The 25,116-nt window shown below is 43.4% G+C and overlaps 1 protein-coding gene and 1 long non-coding RNA gene across 15 annotated transcripts in view; one reads left to right on the top strand and one right to left on the bottom strand.

Moving 5' to 3' along the window:
- Positions 1-25,116, bottom strand: part of ncam1a (neural cell adhesion molecule 1a) — a 383,668-nt gene that overhangs the window by 282,745 nt on the left and 75,807 nt on the right. The window lies entirely within an intron of this gene.
- LOC133459243 (uncharacterized) lies at positions 3,075-6,069 on the top strand. The gene is made up of 3 exons (XR_009784043.1): positions 3,075-3,180; positions 4,635-4,778; positions 4,955-6,069. It is a non-coding gene; the product is annotated as an uncharacterized LOC133459243 (long non-coding RNA).

Here is a 25,116-nt window from a genome sequence, read left to right as displayed (position 1 = left end):
TTTAAGTCTGCAGAAATGAGCACATCTATGCTGGATTATTAATAAAAGTTTCTATTTAATATTTTCCCCATGTCTGTCGCTGTGAAACAACACAGGTTTCTATTTCAGCCATTAAAAATGCATGACGCAGCAGGGGGATCGGGTTTGATCAGAACATCTATGGCTTCATCCACTGTGCATACTTTGATTTAGTTCTCAAACAAACAGATACAGCTGACAAAATCATGAGGCCCAATAAATGAATGAGGTTTAAATCTTTCTGACAATCCAAATATAAATATGTAATACAGAAGCAGAACCTTTAATCCCGAGGAACAAAGGCAGGTTCCAGTGTTTCATGACTGCTGTTCTGTATGAAAAACATGCCTCCTATCAAAGTAACTGCTGAGATCAGGGAACACTGATATTGTTGAGTCAGAAGGAGAAACAAAAATTGAACAGTTGGACTGTTTTAGAGTCACAATGTTCTGCATTGTTAGAACAACGTGCAGAAACCTCGCCGGGCTCCGGCTGAGGCTGATTCTGGCACCGTATCCCTAATCAGAACAAAATTGCGCCTATTAATCTAAACCGCATACTTTCCCCCACCACGCATCTTTTGTACGTGAACCCAACCAGATCAGGAAACAATAGGGATGGTTTGGAAACAGGTTTATTATGGGCTGGAAGGGAGTTTTTCTGCTTCAGAAAGAGTGAAATTAGACCTTGAATATGTGTATTTTTGAAAAGAAACAAGAAATGATTTCTCATGAATTACTTTTGCAGAACTGAGTTGTAATATTGTGCAATTGTGTTTAAAAAAAAAAAACAAAGATTTTTTTAATTGAGGCAATAGAGTAGAGAGTTGCTGCAAACAAAGCAATGTGCTAATCTGTGAGGAACTGGAATGAAAAAGGCCCAGCTCACCGTACGGCTGCTCTCCTCTCAGGTCTGATTTGATTTAACCTGTTTTAGACTTTGTCCTTGACCTGGTCAAACCACCTAATGTGCTTTTCTTCTGCAGCCATGAGCGGGAAAGGCTTTAAATCCTTCGCTGGGAGGATATTCACACCATGTGTCTCAGGTTCATACGCTCCTTCAGGGGCCCACGTGGGGAAATAAATTAAAGGCATGTCAACCATAAAGCACCCCTCTTGAAAAGAGAGCGGCTGGTGCAGCTGGCCCTTTTCTTTCTGCGTAACAAACAGGCCCACGCCACCTTATATGGAGATCTGCTCTTAGTGGATTTAATTTGAGCTTTAGGGGAGCCTAAAAGAAAAGTTTAAGACAAGAAATTGTACCATGGGGGAAGTTAATGTACAGCTCCTTGTTACCAATACACTGCTGTAACGGGTACTCCTCCTAATGGCAGGAAGCATTTTCGTACATCGTATAACCGATAAGTCAATTTGCTCACAAGTGCCTTTAATTCAGTTAGGGCAGCAGCTGAGGTAGCCTTCCCGTCCTCTTCTGTGGGTTGGGTTTCGAGCAGTAGGAGTAAACGTGTCCCCCAGCTGGTAGCATATGGGGTCGCTCCCCTCCTCTTCTTCTACGGGGATAGGAGCACAAAGACGGCAGCAGTGCACAGCTGTCTAGACAAAAGCAGGCGAGATTTGGAGGGAAAGGCCGCGGACATCAACGGGGTTCAACGAGGCCCCCCGACAGGAGGTGCTAGAGGTTATCCAGTCTTTTAATCCAGTTTTTTTCCCTCTTTCTTTCTTTATTTTTTGGGGGTTTTGGTGGGAGTGTGTCTGTGTCTTACTTTTAGGTAAACACAACCTCAGGCAAACAAAAGCATGCTTTTTTTATGCAGGTAAAACTACAGTATATAATTTAGATCTCCATAATTTTGCAGCTTTTAGATCCACGTTTGGGGTTGACATGCTGACGTAGTCGCTTCCCGTACGACCTCAACAGCCTCTGGCCCGTTCTTCTTTCCATTCAGGGTTTTTGGACAGTCACTTCTACATGACCCTCTACAGTTCCCACCAGAGCATTGCCGTTGAGTGGAGGTCTGGACTTGGACGAGGTTGTTTCAAACCTCGGTTCACTCGTTTTTCTGCTTTTCCACTACAGATTGGCTGGTGAGCTCTGCATCATTGTCCCGTAAGAAACACGGCCTCACATTTACCTCCATGTGTGGTAGTATACCCAGAGTTTGCGGTCCACTCAGTGTCTACAAGCTGCCCAGTTCCTGTCGCCGCAAAACCACCACAAATGATCAACCTCCTCCACCTGTGTGCTTGGCAGCAGCTATTTAAGGACTATTTAAGGACTCCACGCTGGTCTCATCTGCCCATAAGACACGGCTCCAGTTTTGTGAACGTCGGTCGGGTTTCCATCTTCTTTATGGACTGAAGAGCTTCTCTCCTGGCAGTTTTCCAAACAAGCCATTCTTCTTCATCAGTCTTCTTCCGAACAGCTTATCGTGGACTTCAACGTGCGCGGTGACGCCTGCGTGGTCTGAGATGGAACTTTGAGATATTGGGAAGACTGGCGACTGCCTTGAAAGCTTTCTATTTGAACTCCAAGTTATTTGGGGGACGGTTTTACAACCATTTCCTGATAATTATCCAGGGCCGATGATTAGCAGCACCTGACGCCCCACGCCTGCTCCCTGGGAGCAGTACCGGGTACTTATTATGGCCATCATTATTTTCCTCTTTTTGGCTTCATTTCAGTCAGATAAATATTGGCACAGTAGACACCCTTATATATACTGCGAAAGGATGATTTTTATTATGTTCTTGCAAAGACAGAAGATAAAAAAAACAGAACACTAACTGTTGCACGTGAATTTATGTAGGGAGAGGTTATATAGAGACCAGCACTGACTATTTTTGGATTTATTGGCTTTGAATAGGTTTGATAGACTGTGACCTGGAGTGATCATGTGCTAAAGCAAAGTTCAATAAACACCAAAGGAAAATATGTGGACCTGCACGGAGGCATAGGGCCCAAAAATGTAACCTCACTCCACAGCACATGTTTCTTGGCTTCCTTCTGTTCGATGGGGCGGGGGCTGGCGGGTGGGGGGTGGGGTGCAGCTAGACCTGGCCAAACAACAGCGCCACACATGAGAGAGAGCAGCAGAAGTGCTGGACTGGCTACCAAGTATGCAAACCAAAAACAGCAACCCTCCTGACTGCGAGCAGGAACCAGAGAACAGCATGGCGGCTGTTGACAGACGGAAACGATCAGGTGGGAACAAAAGGTGCAGTTTTACTTTAGCAGAATATGCTGAATAGTCTCCTGATACATGTTTAAAAGGTCATAATTAAGAACTGCAATGATTTTAACACACATCGTGACCGAGGGGGTGGGGGTGATCGATGGTTGGCGAGATGGCCGCTTTCCACCCTCGGCAACAGCTTTGAGAGTACATTTTGATTTATCGCTTAAATTCAATCATTGCAGGCTCTTATCCTCATGTAGCGTGCAGCAGCATTCTGATCCTATTAGTTCTGGACTTCGAGTGGCTTTCATTTTGTCTTTTCATCACAATACGTAGAAAAAGAGTGCATTCAAAATCAATGACTAGTATATATTAGAAAAAAGCGCCTGATTACAGGAACCGCTGGGACATGAAGGGTTTCAGGAGGACGGCCTGGGCAGACAAGACTCTGGACTGGATAACGCATCCGTGCAATTTATCTCATTAATAAGGAAACAGTCGCGATAACGAGGCATTCACCTGTATCTAAAACAAAAGTATTAAAATGAACGCCCGGGAGCACGCTTGTTTGAAGTTTCTATCATTTGTTGCATTAGGCTTAATTACTTTCCCGCAGCTGAGGGAAAAATCATTACTGAAATCACGGCAATCTAAACTTGAAATGGTGAAAATGAGTATTGTCAGCTCATTTTGCTTTGGTCGTCCTCTGAGGCGGGGAGTCATTTTCACTGTTTATCATGGACCCCTTCAGCCCCCGGAGAAAAAAAAGAAAAAGAAAACACAAAAAACTGCACACTCTCAGCCAGCGAGGGTTTGTGGGCTTCGGCCCCCGAGCCAGGTCCTAAAAACCGGGGAAGACTTGAATCGTCTGTTTATCGTCATTAGCGTAGGAGGAGGAAGATGTGTGATGGCGGCGGAGAAACATCACCGGCATGAACTGTGGACGACCACTGCGAGTTGAAAAGACGACAAATGTTTCGAAGGACCGGGTCAGGTGGTACAAAAGAAGAAAAAAAATCCTCAGGCTCCCAGGCGCTGACAGATAATTGAAAGCTGAGGATTGGCAGTTCAGTGAATGCAGTTTGATTAAGTAAGGTTCATTTTTTATATTCTGTCACAACTGATGGATTTTTGTTGGCAAAGCAGCGAGACGGACTCGTTAATTTATGAAACAATCCTCCACACGAGCTTTCAGAAATTACTTTTCTAAAGTCAGTCACTTCAATCCATCAGTGACGACTTAAAAATAGGCTGTCAGCGTCCTGACTTCAACCTGAGCTCAAAGGACAGCGATAAGCTCGGGGTGATGTTCAATTACCAGCTCGCCGACTCTCTAATTTAACTTGTTTCCTTCTTCCCTTCTCAGTCACAAATTTACAGGCGTTTTAATGCATGAATTACCTAGAGATAAATTAAAGTAACAGTAAGCAAGCGGTTGCCATTTCTTCCTTTTTTTTCCTGCAACATTAAATTTGTTCAGTTTCAGGTTGACGGAGGAGACTCGAGTGAGCGATGGGAGAACAGGAAATGAGGGAGGGACCACGTAAGGCATCGAAGACGAGCACATCTAGGACCGATCTAGAGAAATGAGTCAACCTCCACACCTGTAGGGGGAGTTTCTGAGGTAAAATCCTCAAAAGTTTGTTTTTGCCGCTATAAATTTAAACTGAAAGTCTTCTTTAAATATCATGAGTGCTGTGTCCTGTTTTGGATCAAATACAAAGCCAGACAAAGTCAAATATGTGCAAACACCTTTTCAAATTATTGAACCAGAGAAAATAATTCTTATTTCTTTTCCAGCGTGGCTCCAGTACTCTGGGATAGATTTTTTGAAGCGGGAACCATCCTCGACATTCCCACACATGCACCTTCAAAGGACTTCAGGTGTCGTCTGCGTCTCCCACGAACGGCCCTGGGGGAGTGGATGTCGCGTCTGGCATCCGGCGCTTTTCCCCTTAACTGTCAGGATCAATAACTGTCGAGATTCATAAACTGAATACTTCAGCTGGTTTGGATCTACAGCATTACAGTTCTGAAAGGGTTTTACTTTTTGTAGGCGAGTTGGAGTCCCGAAGTTTCTTAAACACCTCAAAAAAGAAGATAAAACAACAAAAGAAGAGAAAAAAAACCCAGAGTAACATTTGAGACGTTGCATTCAGGCAATTTTCAGAACAGCCGCTGTTATCTGCAGAAACCAAACTGAGGATGTTCATCACATTCTGTTGAACGCGAATGCACATCAAATGCAAGCAATTTCCTCAAGTTCTGTATTGTGTTCTTACGGATCAGGAAATTACTCCTCCAAAAATAAAGATGTCAAGGCTTTCAGCAGCTCCACAAAAAAGAATTGGACTGAAATGAAAAAAGCCACCATTCCCTCCATGAGTCAGACAAAAACACATCCATTTCGAGGCCATCATTCGCTCAAATTTCCTCGTGCAAACTGCAGCTCTCTGCGCACTAAAGGCAGAAGGCCGCGGCAGCGCTGCTGAAGAGGAAGCAGAGGAAGATGAGTGCCACCGGAGCAAACAGAAGTAGATTTGTTGCCACGTTTGTGTGAAAATTCAAATGTGGATCAGATAATTGAGGAGGCAGCCGTAGAAAAATCTCTTAAGTGCAACGGAAAAACGCCATTTTTCAAATATAAACTGAGCAACATGTGTCATTTTCTTCCTATTAGGACAATGCAGGAGGATGAGGAAGCTTTTTGTCATCAAGGAACACCCGCCGTTGAAATTGTTGCATGTGCGCATGAGATTTAGAAAATAATCATGAGAGTAAGAGTAAGTGTGTTAATGATGAACTACATAAAGCAGCAAAAGCCCAAGACATAAAACAGTCAAGTTACCCCAATTACTGCATTAAAGATTGCTGAGTCAGCAGTCTGTCAGAAATCAGTCAAAGTTCCTCCCTTACGCTGCTAATAAATCACATTTCAGCATGACGGCAACTGTCTTTTTCCTCCTTATTCCAGTTGACAGCCCTGCACGAGCAACTGATTACACGCTCTTTTCCCATGCCGGCACCGAGCCGGACGGGGCATCATCATATTTTAGCTGAATCCGTGGCATTATCTGGGAAAAGCTGGCGCGCCTCGTCAGGGACCTTCCGATGACAGCGAATTAATGAGTCTAATGCATTTCTGTGAAATTCAGTTCAATCGAAAGACCCAACTGTGTTTTCCAGACTGCTGAGCTCTTGTGCTGAAAAGCCCAAAGCAAACTGAGAGTTAAAAAAAAAAAAAAAAAAAAGTTGTGAATGGAAATATAAAGTTGGTCCCTTTTAATATTTGAAAAAATCCCAAGGGTGCGTTCACAGACATTCAGAGAATTTTTGAAGACAGACTTCTTACTGAAACTCTCCAGAAAGTACCCTCAGTTCAGAAGCAGTTCAGCAAAAAATTGTCAGACCAGAGTAAATAACAAAACAACAGAAATTATCAGGCGCTTACAACCCATCCATCCATCCATCCATTTTCCGCCGCTTATCCGAAACCTGGTCACGGGAGCAGCAGCCTCATCAGAGATGCCCAGACTTCCTTCACCCCAGACACTTCCTCCAGCTCTTCCGAGGGGAGTCCGAGGATTTCCCAGGCCAGCAGAGAGACATAGTCTCTCCAGCGTGTCCTGGGTCTTCCCCGGGGTCTCCTCCCGGTGGGACATGCCTGGAACACCTCCCTAGGGAGGAGGGACATGCCTGGAACACCTCCCTAGGGAGGAGGGACATGCCTGGAACACCTCCCTAGGGAGGCGTCCAGGAGGATCCGATACAGATGTCCAAGCCACCTCAGCTGACTCCTCTCAATGTGAAGGAGCAGCGGCTCGACTCCGAGCTCCTCCCGGGTGACCGAACTCCTCACCCTATCTCTAAGGGAGCGTCCAGCCCCCCTGCGGAGGAAACTCATCTCGGCCGCTTGTATATGCGTCATTGATGGACTTGTTTAGACCTCGACAAGCAGAGGGTGATCCAGTCATTTGAATCAGGTGTGTTGGACCAGAGAAACATCTAAAATACCCCGGGCACTGGATCTTGAGGACCTGGATTGAAAGGACATGACGTCCATGGTCTGACCTCATGTTCACAAATGGGGTCTTTGTGTGGTCGATGTTTAATCTGCATTAGTGGATGCCAGGGCAAACTGCGTTCTTGAAGCGGCGTTTCTAAGGCCACCCTGTGTCCACGCAGAGCTTTCCATGACACAACCATGTCAGTTTTTAGATGCAGTGCCACTTGAGGGCTTAAAGATAAGGGGCAGCTTCGTCTCAGAGATGTCCCTAAAATCTTTGTTATGATTTTTTAAATCATCTCATGTACTGCAGATGATATTCAGCTTTTAACACCGGGTAACTCAAATGTAAAATCCTTTCACATTTTCAAGATTCCTGTTTTTGCAGCATCACTAACTTTTCCAACCTTTTATTTTGTGTCACACTGCTGCCAGACAATTAAAACTGAGCCAATAGTTTTTTTAACGAAATGGTAAAACATCTTTCTTCCAACATCTGATGTGTTTCCTGTGCATAAAATACTGGTTTATGGGATTTGCATGCAAGTCATACTAACTTTTAAGGAACCGGGGTTGTGTTTTCTTTGGTATTTGTGGTATGATGTCGTATCTTTTAATTAGTCAGACGAAAAGATGTTGGGCACGAAGTTCGTGCCAGGGTTTTTCCATCGCAGCAGCCTCCTCCAGCCCTCCTCTGCCTCACAGGTCATGCCCTTTTATGGGACAGAAATTGTCGGGTAGCGTAGAGGTGGAGCGGGAGAGAGGAAGATATAGTACTTCCTTAATCGCTCAAAGCCAATAAACACATAAATAAACATTATAGCAGAGGATACTTTTACAGGGGCAGGTGGTGAAAGGTTGGTTAAGTGGGACAGAGCGCTAGTAAAACGTCAAGACTCTGGCCTATAATTAAGTTTAGGTGGGGCTCTCAGCGGAGATCTGATTAGATGCAGACACCGGGCTTCGCGTGATGAATGTGGGTGTGACTGGCAATCCAACATCCGAGCTTGCGCCCCCACTCACCGCCTCGCAAGATGGCAGCAGAGTGAATTCCCCAATACATTAATTTCCAACAGTTTGCCCGGATGCGCCATATGGTGCAGGCTATCAGCTCAGATCCAGCCAGCCTCAGAGCTCACATTCACACGTAAACAAAGCGCGAGAGGACTGCTTCACACTGCCGCCATCAAGTTACTCAGCACTGCTTTTTCCAAGAATCTATGGGAATAAGGAATCAAGCACTGTTGGTTGCCACGTAGTTATAAAAAATGGGAACGAAACAGGGAGTTGTATAAATATTGTGGAGGAAAGAAGCAGATAGGGATGAGTAATTGATTTTTTTTTCCTAACAGACAGATTAAAGTAGATTATATTCACAAGAATGCTGACTAAGCAGCTGGGATTGTGTAAACTCCCCTCCAAAAACAGGTTCTGAGAGGATTCATTAGCCTCACTGTTTGTGCAGAGATAGTACCATAGTAACCATAAGCGGTTTTGAAAACAAAAAGGTTAATTCTTACAAAATCGTTCCTCTCTGTTAGATAAATTAGATTCAATGGAAGGAATGACAAAAACCACTCGTGGTACAACAAATGCTTTTCATTCCGGCTTTCTATCCCTCAATATGCAGGTGAAACTCAATCAACCAGGTGATCTGGGGAAGATGCCTTTCACACCATGTAAAACCTGATCCAGATAGTTAAAACAGAGACATGTATGTATGCAAATGTCATCCTAAAATCAACGCAACAAAGAAAAGTTGGTCTAATGGGAGATTTTGGAACAATTAATCTGGCACCATCATTTTCAAATCGAAGGCAAGAGTTTCAGACACTTGCATAATCTGTAATCAGGAGAATTAAAATTAAAAATTCAAACTAGAAAGACATGGCCGAGAAATTTAGAAATACCAGAAAGGACCAGCAAATTTAAATTTGGTTTGCAGGAACATCGACAACAGAATGGCGACATAATCTGGAAGTAAACCGCATAGATGTTTGAATCTGCTTAGGCGCTGGCAGAAAGTCAGACTTTGTCTTCGAGATTTGAACTGAAGACGGCACTCAAATCACTCCTTTGCAAGTTCGATTTAGTCGCTGTTTTGGAAATTTTAATTTACTCTTCTACACAACTCCCTCTCCCGTTGACCCATTTCGGTTTCTTTGAATACGTCACTGTGTTCGTCGCTGTTTGAAAAAAGTTTGAAGACAGCTGGTGACAAAGACTTTTAAATTGGTATATTTAACTGCCATTTTGAGTTCTTATGTACCTACATATCAATTTTATATATCTATTTATTTCATCACTGTTCTTACCTATGTTGAACGCTGTTATGGACATGAATTAAGCTAAATAAACGTGTCTTTCCTTTTTTGGCTTTGTTTGGTCGAGAAAACACGCTTTCTTTCGGCATATTTACTACATTATAAGCATCTCCAAGTTTATACTAAATATTCCAACAACTGTGCCAACTTATTGTTGTTATGCAAAAGAAACTAATTAGGAGTGAATGTTTTGGCACCAGATGTGACAGAAAAACAATTGAATTGCAGCATTTAGCACTTGATGTCATGTAGTGAATGTTAGAGAAGGACTAACACAAGCTCGGTGCCCTGCTCAGCAGCTGTTTCTCATGTTAGCGTTTGAAGCCTCCCTGCCTAAGCTGCTGTCATGTACAAGTTTCCTGTCTGCAGAGCCCCCTGGCACCTTTTTTTTTTTTTTCATTAACTTGATATTAGCCCCCATGCAATTAAAGTCTACGCCCACGCTCGGAGGAAAAGGGGGTGATCTGTGCTGCGCTTCCACAGCACACGCTGGCAGGCATGCTCTTTTCTCTGTCTGTTCATTCTTGGGTGAGCACATCTGGCAGATGTTATATCACCTGAATCCCTCAGAAAACCCCAATAGCAGCGGCTCCTTTTTATCCACAGTAATCCAAGTTTGAATAGACATACCTGTTGTCTGTAGATATTGTATATCCCAGCAACAACCTGAGAGAAACATGCAGGAAGATAAACCCCTAAAGACATTTGCGTGCCACTGATAAGAGTATTTTATTATCGTCACTGTTGAAGGATTTTAGCTTATCAAATGCTAAAAATATGAAATTTGAGATATGTTTCATGGCTTGCCTTATCGTCTTTAAAGAAAATCTTGGATTTGTTTTTAGAGGCTTAGTCTTGTAGGTGTATGCGGGACGCCGGCGTTCCCACTGAACCGTTGGGTCAGATTAAGAAAACTTTGTACACTCTCAGCCACAACGGTAAAAAACAGAGCGATTACGCTAATCTGTTAAGAAGAAAAGGACATTTCAATTTTACACGGCTGTAAAGTGTCAAAACAGATTTGTATGACTTGCAGAAGGAACAAGCCCTGTGATTCTCCCGCTCTGCAGCGGTGATGTATTTACTTGTAGTAGTTTCAGCACATTACAAGAGCAAGGGGATTATAATAACACAATAATTACCTCTAATGCACACATGATAAAAGCACTGGATGTAATTTGATGTCACATTTCCACCATCTGTGCATGTCGGAACAATGTTGGATCAGCTTTTTGTCATTATGAGGATTATAATGACAAGCTCCTTGTTTGTTTGCAAAATACATGTGTGTGGTTCCATTCATTAATGTGTTTAACATTTCCTGGTTCTCTAAAGCAGGGGTTCTTAACCTTTCTGACCTTGGGGCCCAATTTTTTCAGTAGAGAGTGGCCCGGGGCCCGTTAAATATTAACACTGTATAGCAGGGGTATTCAACTTTAAGAGGTCCATTTAGAGAAAATTTACTCAAGTGAAGGTCCAGAACATCATAATAAATATATATATATATATATATATATATATATATATATATATATATATATATATATATATATATATATATATATATTCAAGTAGCCTCATAGTTGTATCAACATCTGCATCTGACTGTTATATTAAAAAAGTACATATTTGCCCATTAACATGTGTAACTTGAATTACACATATTTTTTTCTCTTAAAAATAAAGTAGATTTTATTTTATTTTTCAAATGCTATCTTATTTTATTTCTCTACCAGCAGTTTGAATTTCCCCTTTTCTTTGTTAATTGTCTCAACACATTTTTATAATAAATGAATATAAACACATCTTAACAATTGAACAGTTTTGCAGTTTCTCTTTCTTCCCCTTAATCTTATGCCCCCACTTTCTGTCGTTCAGTGAGAGAACTGAGCTCTAATTTCTCCTGCCAGGACTGTAAATCTGGGCTGGATGGTGTCAGGTTCTCATATGCATGTGGAGGTGCTCATTGATGAGCCTGAAACGATATTTAGTTTTAATTATGTTCACTGTGGAGAAAGCTGCTTCACAGCTATGTGGACCCAAACATGTTTTTAGATGGTCAGTTTATTTTCTGTGACTTCAGTTCAGACTTGAGTGGATATGTTTGATGAAAAACTTTGTGTTTTGTTTCAGTGGCGTTTCACTTTCGCACTTTGAACGCCACGGTGTCTGAACGTATGAGACACTGGTTTTGTCCCAGTGGGAAGATTGAACCAGGATGAATCGGTCCATTCCGGGTTGAACTTTCCTTTCCACCCGTTACGCTTCTCATCTCTGTAAGAGTCAAGCTAATTACTTACTAAGTAATTTACTAAGTTTTATTTACATTAATAAATTGTCAGGACTGCGCGTGTCGGATTTCATCCGAGCCTGATCAGCTGAGACGGGCAAAGCCCGAAAGTCTCTGGCCGCTGCAGCCGTGTCACTTTCCGATGCTTTTGCGAGCCCGAACAACAGTCCAGCAGACACATCTACATCTACAATCCTTCAGCAGTAACGACGGAGCCGCCCGAGCGGCACCGACCTCCCCGGCCGCGGGGACGCGTCAGGATAAATGATCACGCCGCCCTCGCTCGCTCTGGGCGCAGACCCAAGTAATCGATCCCTGATCCTGGCGGATCTAAACGTACTCTGTGCAAAATGAAGGATTTTCTCTGTAAATACACACCATTTCTCTTACTATTACACGTACAGCTAGCTGAGGGTCTTCTACTCCTCATTTGGTTGGGAGTTGCTATGCAGTCACGCGGCCCTCGCGGCCCACACGTACAAAACTGAATATTTTTCGCGGCCCACTAGATGGCGCTCGCGGCCCACACTTGGGCCGCGGCCCTATGGTTAAGAATCACTGCTCTAAAGTGTAGTAACACGTTCAAAAGATGAAACTTCCAAACACCAGTATAATCCAGTCAAATTTAATCTGAGTCCTGCTTCATGTTGTCAGGATCAGCCATCCTCTAAAGTGATGGGATTGGGCTACTTTGGGGAAAATGTGTTCCTCTTTTATGGAGGAGAAGTACAATGTAAAATCTGAGGCCTGCCGGTGTGTCTGCAATAATTTGGCTTGTAGTTGTTTAGGGCGACAGCTGGGGATGGGCGTGCCAGACCTGCCGGAGTGCCTTGGAGCTGATCCTGATATCTTTTGGAGCAGGAGAGTCATTAACGAGGCATGGCTGAGGAGGAATGGTGCAGCCCACGCTGTCAAAGGGAGGGGAGGGGAGGGGGGGTTGCTGGGGTCGACCTGCCTTGCAACTGGCTGAGCATGCGGGCAACAGATGGAAGGAAATGCCACATGCTACAAGCAGCCGACGCAATCCTTCACAGTAGTCCGATAGGGCAAGGGCGTGCAAAAATAGCAGTGCAGACCCATAAGAGCTCACAGTGGGTCTGTGGAATGAGGAGTAAACATTGTAATCACTCAGTTTCTGGCAGGGCTCACTCGGGGCTGCGGCGGTGGCTGATTAGACAGGCCTTCGAGCACTTGTGCACGGGCAGAAGGTGGAACTGAGGACCCCATACCCGAAATCACCTCAGGATTGCCTCCTGTAAAATCTGTAACATCAATTTTCCACCCAGTAGCAATGCCCCATAAAGCCACACACCCCCACCGCCCACTGTGAACTATTCACCAATGAAAACATGTTCCTTAAGCACAGTTCAGGGGGGAAAAAAACAGCAGGACATGGCTTCAACTGAACAGACTTCAAGAGAACTGGAACTGCTGTCAGGCTAAGTGCCTTATATTATTTAAAAAAATAAATGATAATGAAAATGTTTTTTGCGGTAGTGGCTTTCATTTAAAGTAGAGGAAACATGGCCTGAGAGAGATGGTCAGAGACCGGGACTCGAATCCAGACCCGCAACTGCTCATCCAGCTGAGCAACCTGGCGGCTGCTCAGCATTGTTAAGATTATATGATGATCTTATGATTATAAGATTATATGAGGTTAATTTCCATGTCAGAAACATGTTATATGTGGCCTGGTTTCAGAGTGGGGACCCGGTAACCCACGCCTAGACAAGAGACCTTGCTTTCTTATATCAATAATGGGTCAAGAATCGCTCTTAGTCTGGTCTATAAGACCATGAATCCAAGCGGATGGATGGACTGGTCTTTAAACACAAGAGAAGTTCCGTCATCCGGCGGGACTCAGAGTAGAGCGCTGCTCCCCCACATCGAGATGAGCCAGATGAGGTGGTTTGGGCATCCGGTGAGGGTGCCCCTTGGCAGGTGTTTAGGGCATGCCCAATTGTGAGGAGGTCATGGGGAAGACCAAGGACATGCTGTGAACCTTGAAAAGATTTCTGCAACTAATTCTGGCAGATGTAAACATCTGTGAGGATGCATCACCATGACGTTTTTTACATGTGAAAGTAGCTGATTGAGGGTTTGTTTCTTTCTTTCTATCAGCTCAGAACAACATCTCTCTCCAGACAGACTGAACAATAGACATTGAGAAAGTTAAGAATGAGTAAAATGCAGAGGAACAACAAACAATGTCTCTGGGGAACGTGGTTTCACAAGCGCATAAAACATAAGAGCTCGGAAGGCTTTTTGAGATAAATCCGGTCTGCTGGGAGTGAAGCACGTGTCACCAAGCACCAAGATGTCGCAGCGGGAACATATATGGAACTCCAACGCATGTCCACGGAGCTTTTTCATACAAGGAGAAACTGTAAACACATGGGTAAGACTGCAGGAGGAGGGACTGCATTCTGTTCACAACTGCTTGATCCGGAACCGTAAAGCAGCATCACTGCACTCCGGATACTGAATGTGCGACTGCGAGTTTCCATCCACGTTGTGCACCGAGGAAGTTCACCTATGTTACCTACCGATGTTTCAAGTGATACATGGCTCAATGTTGCTAGGAAACAACACAGCACAATTCCAGTAGCTCTCTTAAGAGTTCAAACAAGCCTCTATGTGAAAATGTTTTGCAAGGCCCAACTAACTCAATAGGGGAAGAAGAGGGATTTTGTTTTGCTTTTTTTATGTTCAAGAAATCCTTGAGGTGAATTTAGAGAACTCGGTAAGTTGGAGTGTGACTCACTTAGATGTCTCAAATAAGTTAAGTATTGTAATCAGGTAAGAAACACCTTCACAAAAAAGGTTTCAATTAACTGGGACAAAGCCAGAGTCATCTGCAGGAGGACAAAAGACACCAGCGCTGGATTTTGGAGGCCATAGAAATAAGGAAACAAGGACAACAAACGATGAACAGGGATGAGGGAGCGTACATGCTCTCCCACACATGGACCAGCATCTTGGAGCGGCGGGAGGACAGCGGGGGGCGTGGCCGACCTGTCAAACCTGGTAGGTTGGCCACGCCCTCATAGTAACAACAGCTGATAAGGACGTTGTCACTTCCCATCACGTGACACTCTGAGGAAGGCGGGAGAACCGCCAAAACTGTTAGAACGGAAGGTAAGAAGTCGGAACTTTGTCTGAAAAAAAGAAACCATAGGATATCTATCTGAAGACATAATGAACACAATACAACTAGGTTTCAATTAATTTGAAACCAATAATCAGTTAGTTGAATTGAGAGACATGCTTGAAGGATGACAGGAACTGCACACACACACTGAAACCTCCACCCAATGGCCACACCGCATTGTAACCATTAATAGAAAAACTAAAGTGACCAATAATTAGGAGATTTTTCTTGAGCATGTTTCCTCTGCGTGACTGAAAACTCGATTGAGATTAGGCATCACAACAACACAGTGACCCCACCAAGAGAAGTAAATCAACTCGAAAATGGTTCAGAAAGCAGTAAATTAATGGTTCGGAAAGGTCAAGTTAGAGTCCTGACCTTATCTGAGCTGAGAGGCCGTGGCGTGAATGAAAGATTGTTGACAAATCAAGCAACCCCACACAGGTCGGGCTTGGACAGCTCTGGCGAAAGGAAAGTGCTCCCATAAAAGGCTAGATGCAGCTCATTTCTGCTCAAGGACGTTCTGGAAGTAAATACATTTGGGATTTGGCTTAATTTCTACAGTCTAGCCAATCGTTTTAATGTTGGTTTACTAAGACCGTGGTTGTCTAGTATTTTTCTGAAGATTATTCTTAGAAATCTTCCCAATGTCGCAACCCTTGTCTCTTGTAACCTTTAATCTGCATCAGAAATGATCTCTACCATAAAAGAGCCTTTAAACAACCCATTTGTCACTCCACTCAAAACACTAAAGGGAAAATACCAGGGGCCTCATTTATAAAATAGTGCGTAGGATTCATACTAAAAGTGTACTCAAAAGCCGAAAATGGCGTGCGCACTGATTTATAAAACCGTGTGCACGGACACTTGCACGCAATGTTCGCTTTATAAATCATAGTCTAGCTGGAAGGTTGCGCACGTGAATTCGCCTCATACCCGCCCTCTACACGCCCACTTCATACCATAAATGGGCAATGCAAAGTACTCCATGACTGTATTTGCATATAAATGAGCCTGCTGAGCATGCGCAGCGGCTTCCTGCAGTCTGTTTCTGCTGTGCGTCAGGACGAATGAGACATATGTTATCCTGCTAAATAATTTTGAAATATATTTTGGTCAGCAATTAGACTGATTGTTACACACCTTGTCACGATAAATAATCATTCTGGTGCTATTCACCACTCCATACCATTTGAAGATGGAAGTATGATATATGAACGTATGGTACCTGCTACCAATACCTGCGTAATGGCTCACTTACGGAACACATAGATCTATAACACTGCCGGCTTGGGTGTACATGGATCTATAAGTCTGATATGTGATGAAATTAAAAGTATGACATGAATCTGGCTTCATTTCACCACCTCACCGCCTGCGTCGCCAGTTCCCCATATCTTCAAAATGTACGTGCGCTAGGGTCAGGGTTGGCGTAAAGATACGCACATTTTTCAGTTAGTTTTTTTTTTAAATCCCAACCTTTGCGTAGAAGGTGGCGTGCGCATCTTTCAAGCCCCGTTTTGTGCGCACGCAAGCTTTATAAATGAGGCCCCAGGTACTTTTTCTTTACTACCTTTTCCCAAGGCGTCTTTATTTGACTGTACCCTCTCTGCAATTACCCCATCCACCTACCACCAACACACAGATGCATGCAGATGTGCCGCTCAGGTTATACAGCAGTGAAAAGCGTTGTCCGACGACAGCGCCGACCTATGTCAGAGGTTCGTGATTGGTATTCAATTAGAAGCGTGTTTGTCAGCATGTTCAAGCACATCACTCAGCAGGAAGGTCACCGGCCCATGACAGGGTGCGATTGTGTAAAGAATAATGTTGTGCCCTAATTCAATCTAATAGAAATACAATTTGGTGGCGGTGATGCCTGTAATAGTTGAAGCTTCAGCAGACTTTCCTCTCAGATTTGTTGGTAAAGGAAAAGCCTCTTCTCCTCACAAGTTCAATGGATGGCTCTGAACAGAAAAGAGTCTGTGAGAGAGTGGAGCAATGAGAAATTAACATGTTCCCCACACGCAGATTCAAAACAGTAACCACAATGTGAATTTGATTAAATTAAGACTAAAAGTTGGGTGAGGCCCCAGATTCTGGACTGCTGTAAAGGAATTATAATCAGTGGTGGTCCTGTGTCACACTGGCATTACCGATGCCTTAAAAATACCTACAAACCATCCATCAGGATGGGGATCCATCTTGTGTAGTAGTCCGATTCAGTCTGGGAAGTGAAGAAAAATCCAGTTCCTCGACTGACCACTAGGCGCTAGCCCCCAAAAGTGAGTCAATCTCCACTGATTGCTACGTGGCGATGGTTCTTTGACACCTGGGGCTTAAGACACATGGGGAGTAGCTCATGGAGCAAACGTATCGAACCACTGTGCCAAGGCATGGCTTGGTCACGTGATCACTGATGTCTGAAGCACTTGAGTGACGTCTGAGGCAGTTGAGTGCTGTGGACGTTGTACGAACCACCTGATCAGTTTGGTTTGTCAAGTGAATCATCAAGTGGGAATGAAGGAGTGAAGCCTTCATCGCGGGTTGAAGGCTGCTAACTGGGACTAACCAGGAGACAACAGCTGGACTATCTCTACCTCTCTACCTTCGGGACAACTGCCTTTTATCTTGAATCATTTCAAGTTGAGTCGCCGGATCGCCAGCTAAAGACATCTGAAACGACTGCTGCCAGAGCTGAAATGAGGATCAATATAAGGTAACGTTTGTTAGCATCCTAAATTAGCATAAGCTAAGCCATTCTAGTTAAAGTATCTAACTTGCGGTAACTAAACTGAGGCGGGTGTGCTCCATTCGACTTCCTGGTCCAACCATTTGCCCATTTTCGGATTAACCAGGGCAGGGCAGCGCAAGTTCTTAACATGTCACGATGCAGTTAAACAAAAAACAGGCTTGAAAAGCATGATATACAGGAATATTTATGATTTGTTTAAATTAAATAAAAGTTCATCTTCATATTGTACAATAACTTTGTCACACATTTGCGCTCAGGATCTGAGTTCTGATTTTTCCTTTTTTTTACACCAGTGGTCTTCAACCCTTGTCCTCAGGACCCCCTGTCCTGCATGTTTTAGATGTTTCCCTGCTTCAGCACACCATGATACAAATGACTGTGTCATTAACAGACTTGTCCAGACCTGGATGACAATCTGATGACGACCATTAATTAGATTCAGCTGTGATGATAATGCTCCTTGCAAACACAACCATCCGCACTGCAAAAAAAGCCCAACAATCCAAAATCGAGTCAAATTAATCAGGAATAACTCTGATACTGGAACAATAAACATTTTCTTCGCTAAAAAACCTAGCTAAATGATCTAACTTCTAGACAACACGTAAGAATAGTTTTCATTAAAGCCACTATGAAATGAGGTTAAAGTATTTGTATTTTATTCTAGTGCATCAGTGCCAAGTATTTTTAGCCACAGTAAAACAGGTTACCGTGTTAACATGACCCCTTACCGTCTACCTACAGTAGAAATCACGACTACCTTCTTGCACAGCAGGCAACCCGTAGTAGAGCAATTCTGTTGTTACATTTGAGGAAACATGTCCTTTGATTAACTTTAAATCACATAATACGTCTGGTGCTGTAAAAGGGTGATTTTTCAAACTCCTTAACGCTGCGCCAAAGTCTTCCTGAGGGGAAGCTCAGTCTGCGAGCGTGACGGCGGGCCGTGATGAACTGCAGATGGGAACCTTGGTGATAAAAGCAGAGCTCTATCACGGGTCACATCGTCGAGCGGGAGTTTGACACTGGATACTCCCCTGCGAAGAGGAGACCCCCGACCCCTGGGCGCTGAGTCTGAGTGTGCTGACAGGGGCCTCGTCTTCTGAACAAACACACGCGGGCGGGCGGCCAGCAGCAGACGGGAGCATTTAAGGAGCGTCCCGTTCGGCGAGCGGTTTGGACGACATCCAGAGATCCGAGCTGAGCGGCTTAATCGCAACCAGATTTGGAAACTCGAGATAAAAAACAAAACTGGGGGAAAGTTGTAAAATTTATGAGGTCTTTGAAAGGTGAGCCTGCGTGCAACTGTATCAGGAGCTAATTGTGTTTGCATGCGCCACAGGCGACCTTTATTATCTGCAACATTAACACCAGAAAGTCATTACAGTCATGTCTTATATCCGACGCTGCCTGTCGTTTTGGTGAGACGCCCAGCCACGACAGAAACGCTGACAGCTTCCTTTCAGCATTATTTACTCCTCTGATGAAGTGAGGGACATCTGCTGGCATGTGGCCAACGCTCTCAGCCCCGTCTCTCAGAGAAAAAAGCATTTATATCATATTTGTGAGTGTGGCCAATAAAACTTCCTTAAAGAATAAAACAATTATTGGCAACATTCCTCTGACTAAGAAATGCATTTCTTATTTACAGCTGGCAATTTTATAGGGAGGTGGTCAGGATGGAGAGGAGGCGAAATGACACTAAATTATATGTGAGGTTAGGTTTAACCAACAAAAGCGCTTTGGTATTCAGAAAACGTTCACTTAAGTGTGAGCGCCTAAACATAAATGACTCATAGTGATTTAGTTTAAATGTTGCTGCTACGTTTAGTATCAATGGTTTGCACCTTTCCATATGTTTTAGCTGAATTTCCCACAATATGTAAGGTATATATAAAAGCCAATTCCAGCTGAAAAATCCAAATTTTTCAAATGTCTCCATCAGCAGCCCACTCTCCGAGGAGATACAGCTCACTCCGCCATCATAAATGAAAACATTAAAACCAGCAAATGAACTGATTTTTAAGGGTACAATGGTGTAATCTTGACTCATTCATGATCCTCTGATTGGTTCGGCTCGGATCACACAAGAGCTGATCAGGCAACAGAAGCAAATTTCAAAAATTACAAAAAAAAAAAAGGGAAAATGAGAAAACAGTTTGGTATGAATATTGCTTGATTCTGATTTGGATTTTGGATGTCTGGCAGAGCACCGCACTCACACGGGGGACCTGGACGCTCACAATAGCGAGCAGATTAAAATTATAGACTTTGAAGTTCTTCTGTGCAAAACGCGGCCTGATGGTGGGATTAGAAGAAGGCTCAGAGCAGAGTTGTAAGGACTCGTCTTCTGGATGGATAGTCGTGTAAGTCAATAAAAATGTGACCGTGAGAGGGAATAAAAAGATGAGACAGATGGCTGACAGCCCAACTTCTCAATCACAACACTTACTCCACAGTAAAAGCCCGACTGGCCTTTAGCAGCTGTAGTAAAAGTAATGGCTTTCTATTATTTCCAGGAGGCACCTTGCTTTTTTCCTCTTTTTTTTTATTTTTATTTTTTATTTTTTTTTCAACACTTGTTAAAGCACAGCTGTCCCCCAGAGGCTTATTTACCGATATAATAAAAGCACTTAGATTACTCACCTAGGGTAGAGGACGAGATGATCGGATGAAGACGATTGTCGATAGGGACACAGAGTTTGCGACGGGAGCAGAGGAAGGAGAGACAGAGAAGAGAGCAAAATTAGTTGTGTTGTAAACAACTTTCCGACACCAAACACAGCCCACATAGCCACTAATGAAAAGCCTTCCAGGTGCAAGGTGAACGACGCTAAGAATCCGTTGAGCTTGCAGCTTCGCAAACAACACTTGTTCATTTCCCCAAGAGCAAAAACGCCTTTTTTTTAGCTGACCTTTGACTAATGTCACACTCTGTCAGAGTGCTGCAGCTCTGGCCCTCACTCTCCGTCACCTTTCATCCCGGGGAAGGCTCCTCAAGTCGGGCGTGATGTAATAACTCACCTGCAGGAGCAGGGACGCACCATTTTAAAGCAAATCTGAGGGTCAATGTTTTAACTAACCAGGCCAGTTTGACTCAAGTTCAACGGAGCAGTAGACATTAAAAGATTCGTTCAGACCTTGATGGCACGCTGATGATGAATGAGGTGAAGGAGGGAAAGGTCTGAAAGCTGCAGGACCTGTATTGGACACCTCTGCTTTAAACCGTCATTTTAAGTGAGCTCAACCCAACAAACATGTCCCTCTGGGGGTCATGTGTTGTCCACTTTGGGCAAAGAATACACACAGGAAGCCCACTGTGAGACCTGGTACCATCATAATATGTGTAGGCCAGATGAGGCCCCTCTGCTCTGGGACTGCCCACAGCGTTAACAATGACCAACAGCAAACCCAAAGGTTTTCAAGGTTTAACCGCCAAGAAACCATCACAATCAGTCTCTTATTTGAACTTCTGTCTTGTTGAGTCTCGGTTCTGGACCAAAAAAAACACAATTTCCTTCATCCAAAATCCCAACGACACACTTGGTGATCTGTGCTTGGATTGTTGCCTGAGTCATGGGGTTGTGGGAAGCAGACTTTTGGGTCATCTTATTTTAAAAATGGTTATTATCACGGCCAACTCGAGCCGACAAATAAAAAGGGGCGGAACTTTAAAGCAATCCAGGAGTAAGATCAAGATTGATGATATTTAAAGCAGAATACCTGAATAAAAGACCGCCCACAGCTTTGAGCATCATCAGAGATGTTGCATTGAGGCTTAACATTTGTCAGCAATTTGATTGTAGACCCTTTTCAACCTTCTTTAGTGATGTTCTTATAAAAAGTCAGACAGTGGAGATTTTAGTGAAAAGTGGAAATCATCAGTTTTTAACTTTATCCAAAGGACATAGTCTCTTTTTAATTGTTTGTTTATACACATTTTTATCCTGTTCGGGATCGCGGAGGAGCTGGAACTCAGATGTTAGCAGACGGCAGGCGAGGTACACCCTGGACATCATGTCTGCCCAGCATGGCCACAGAGACAAATTAATAAAAACTGCAGATAGTTTAGAGGCACCGATGAATCCATGGTGTTACTGCACAGTGGGAGGAAGTTCAAGAAAAGAAGAAGAAGAAAAGAAATCCCGAGCAGGAACCTTCTTTCTGGGAGCCGAAAATGCTGCACCGTCCACATCATATTAAATGAATCCCGTCTCAGCTGACTTTGGCGGGTAGTGCTTTGGTACAGACCACTAAGGTAAGCGTGAGCATGTTTCACAGGAGGAAATAAGTCTGCTTTCCTCTCCTTAAAAGAAACCACACAAAAAGAAGCAACAAAACCTCTCAGCTTCACGTGAATGGATCAGAGGTCCAAACCACTCTTCATTCATCTCACCAGAAATTAACAGAACACAACCGCCTCCTTATATTCGTGCTAAATTCTGGCTCGTATCGGGTTTCACTCTAATAATGTCAAAGTGATCCAAATTTAAATTAAATAAAATAGATAACAATGCTTTTCTATTTGTGGCATTGTGACACTTGTTTCTGTCAGAGATCCACTCACTCAGACACTCCTGAACCTAACCAGAAAACAGTTCCCTGTTTCTTCATTGTTGGTTTTATAACCGACTGGTTGGAGTTTGGGCTGAAACAAAAGAATATTCAGTTAAAATCATCAAACTTTGTGAACGTTTTGTAGTCTTTTGGTCTGTTAAACCAATCTAGATGCTTATTTTTTTTACATTTTTATACATTTTATTATTTTAAATCAAAGGGGTCTGATTTTTCAACAATTTCAGCAAATCTAGCCAATTCTCTCGCACCCCCTTCTTCATCTGTGGGAGATCCAACCGAAGCCTGATAAAAGCGGCAGATTGAAGAGCTGGTCGTCTGCTGTGGAACATACATTCATGCTGAGTGGGGCTACCTTTTTAGTAGATAGATGTTGTAGCTGACAAAACCTGATGGAACAAAAAATCTGTAGCTGTAATCAAAGGTTCAGTTGAAGTGGGTCGGTGTCAGATGATCGCGGTGTTGCTGACATAGCCCCTCGCCATCGTCTGATCTGCTGACGGTGAGTCAGGCTCCACAAGATAAACATGCAGGACGTCAGGATTGAGAGTGATCTCCACTGTTTGAGCAATCTGACAAGCGCTAGGCTCGATCGGTTTATGCTTTCAACGCCGCCGAAGTAAAGCGTGAACTCTCCTGAAACTCGAAACTGAAAAAGATTGCCTGTCAGTGCAAATAAATAAATCAGCAAATATTTCTGCAATATGCCCAGCCTCTCTGGAAAATGCACGACTTGAGAAGCGGTGTGTCATAAATAACGTAGGTCAGTGAGCTGTCTTGAAATTACTTTTGCAGTCGAAAGCAAATTGATAATATTGTTAGATTCTACCAGAGTGCTTTTCATTATGACAGCGAGAACAAATGAGCTGCTCTGCCGTTTCTCACTAACATGGCTGTTTCTTAAGTAAATTGTCTCTGAACGAACTAAGTGATGGGACGAAAGCCCTCTTTATGTCAACAGCCACTTAAACAAAAAACTAATGGTGCATTTTTTTCATTAAGCAGCTGAGACTTTTGCTGCAGTGAACGAGTCCTCTCCCCAGAGCCAACCGTCTGGGGTGAACACATCCAGCATATCAAAACTGCTGCGTGTTACACAGTCAACAAAGAGCCCAGACTTTTTATTTAGTCTGACTTTCCAGTTCAGTGCTTCAGGATCCTGACCCTGCCAAACCTTTAAATCGAGGTGACCCGGTGGTCTTAACCCACCTAGAGGCCGGCTCAGGTCTGTGATCACAGAATACTGCAGAAGGTTTGAGCTTTAACTTTAAAGCTATCTCACACCTGCAGTTACTTGGGATGCGCCCATGCTGGAGACAGATTTCCAAAAATACATGGACGTTGCAGCCTTTCAATGAAGATTAACAATGTTTGGACTCAAGTATGAAGAAGACAACATTTGAGACAGTCAGGGTTTCAAGGAGACAGAGAATTTCCAGTAATCTTCCCCAAAAACCTTTGAAAAACTTTGTTTGAGAAGTTAAGTGGTGAGGAGTGTCCCATTTGTAACCACATGGTGTGTATAGCATTTGTCTGTAGAATAGGACAAGAAAAGTCCTTCTAGAAAACCCTCATGCATTGCCTGAACATGTATCCAATCCATCCATCCACCCATCCCTGCTTAGTCCTATTCAGGCTCACAGAGATCTGCTGGAGCTTATTCCTGCTCTCTTAAAGCAAAAGGTAGGTGGCCACCTGGACTAGGGTTGCCACCTTTCAGAAATAGAAATAAGGCCAAAAAAAAAGCCCAAAAACTTCTAAACTGAATAAAAATGTGTTTATTTTATATGAAAAAACAAAATGCTTTGATTTAAAGTTTAAAGTGCTTTAATAGCATTGAACTTGCATGACTGTACAGACAGACAACCATACTAGCAACTGAAATATCCTCCTATGCTACGTATGTCAATATCAGCCCAGATGTAATATAGCCTAGAGGTGAAGAATATGGTGTAAAAGTTAATTTATTTCAATAATTCAACTAGAATATGGTGTAAAAGTTAATTTATTTCAATAATTCAACTAGAATATGGTGTAAAAGTTAACTTATTTCAATAATTCAACTAGAATATGGTGTAAAAGTTAATTTATTTCAATAATTCAACTAGAATATGGTGTAAAAGTTAACTTATTTCAATAATTCAACTAGAATATGGTGTAAAAGTTAATTTATTTCAATAATTCAACTAGAATATGGTGTAAAAGTTAATGAAAATACGGTACAAATCGTGTCCCGTATTAGTTCAATACGGGACGCAACATTTTTTTCTCAAATAAAGGACAATTCCGTATTTTACGGGACGGGTGGCAACCCTAACCTGGACAGGTCATCAGTCCAGTAGGTGGACACCTGGACAGATCATCAGTCCACGGCACACGGACACCCGAACAGGTTACCTGTCCAACGCAGTTGGACACCCGGAGACGTCCAAACTCCTCACGGATTCCCAGCAGGATTCGAGACAGGAATCCTGTCGTTTTGAAGCAGCAGAGCCGACCACCAAGCCACCGTGCAGTAGGGGTGTAACAATATATCGATATAAAAACGTCACGAAACGTGTCGTGGAGGTGACAAAGTGTATCGCGATATTATGTTATTCATATTAATCTACTGTGTTGACTAGTAAAGGCTGAATTATGGTTCTGCGTCAAAACGACGCCGTGTCTACGGCGTGTGGTTTTTGTACACGCAGAGGACACGCCGTCACATGCGCCGTCACTGAAGCGCACATCCTGAAAATTGTAACTACGCGTCGAGGAGACGCCGACCACACGCAGACCGAGAGGGCTGTGATTGGTTCGTTTGAAAGCGAAGCATTTCCGGTTTCCGGTTTGAATCAGTAGTGAACTTCCAGGGCTCT

This window comes from Cololabis saira, chromosome 14, assembly GCF_033807715.1.
Source record: "Cololabis saira isolate AMF1-May2022 chromosome 14, fColSai1.1, whole genome shotgun sequence".
In the NCBI taxonomy this organism is placed as follows: Eukaryota; Metazoa; Chordata; class Actinopteri; order Beloniformes; family Belonidae; genus Cololabis; species Cololabis saira.
Note: the sequence above shows the minus strand (reverse complement) of the source record. Positions and strands in the feature narration are given on the sequence as shown.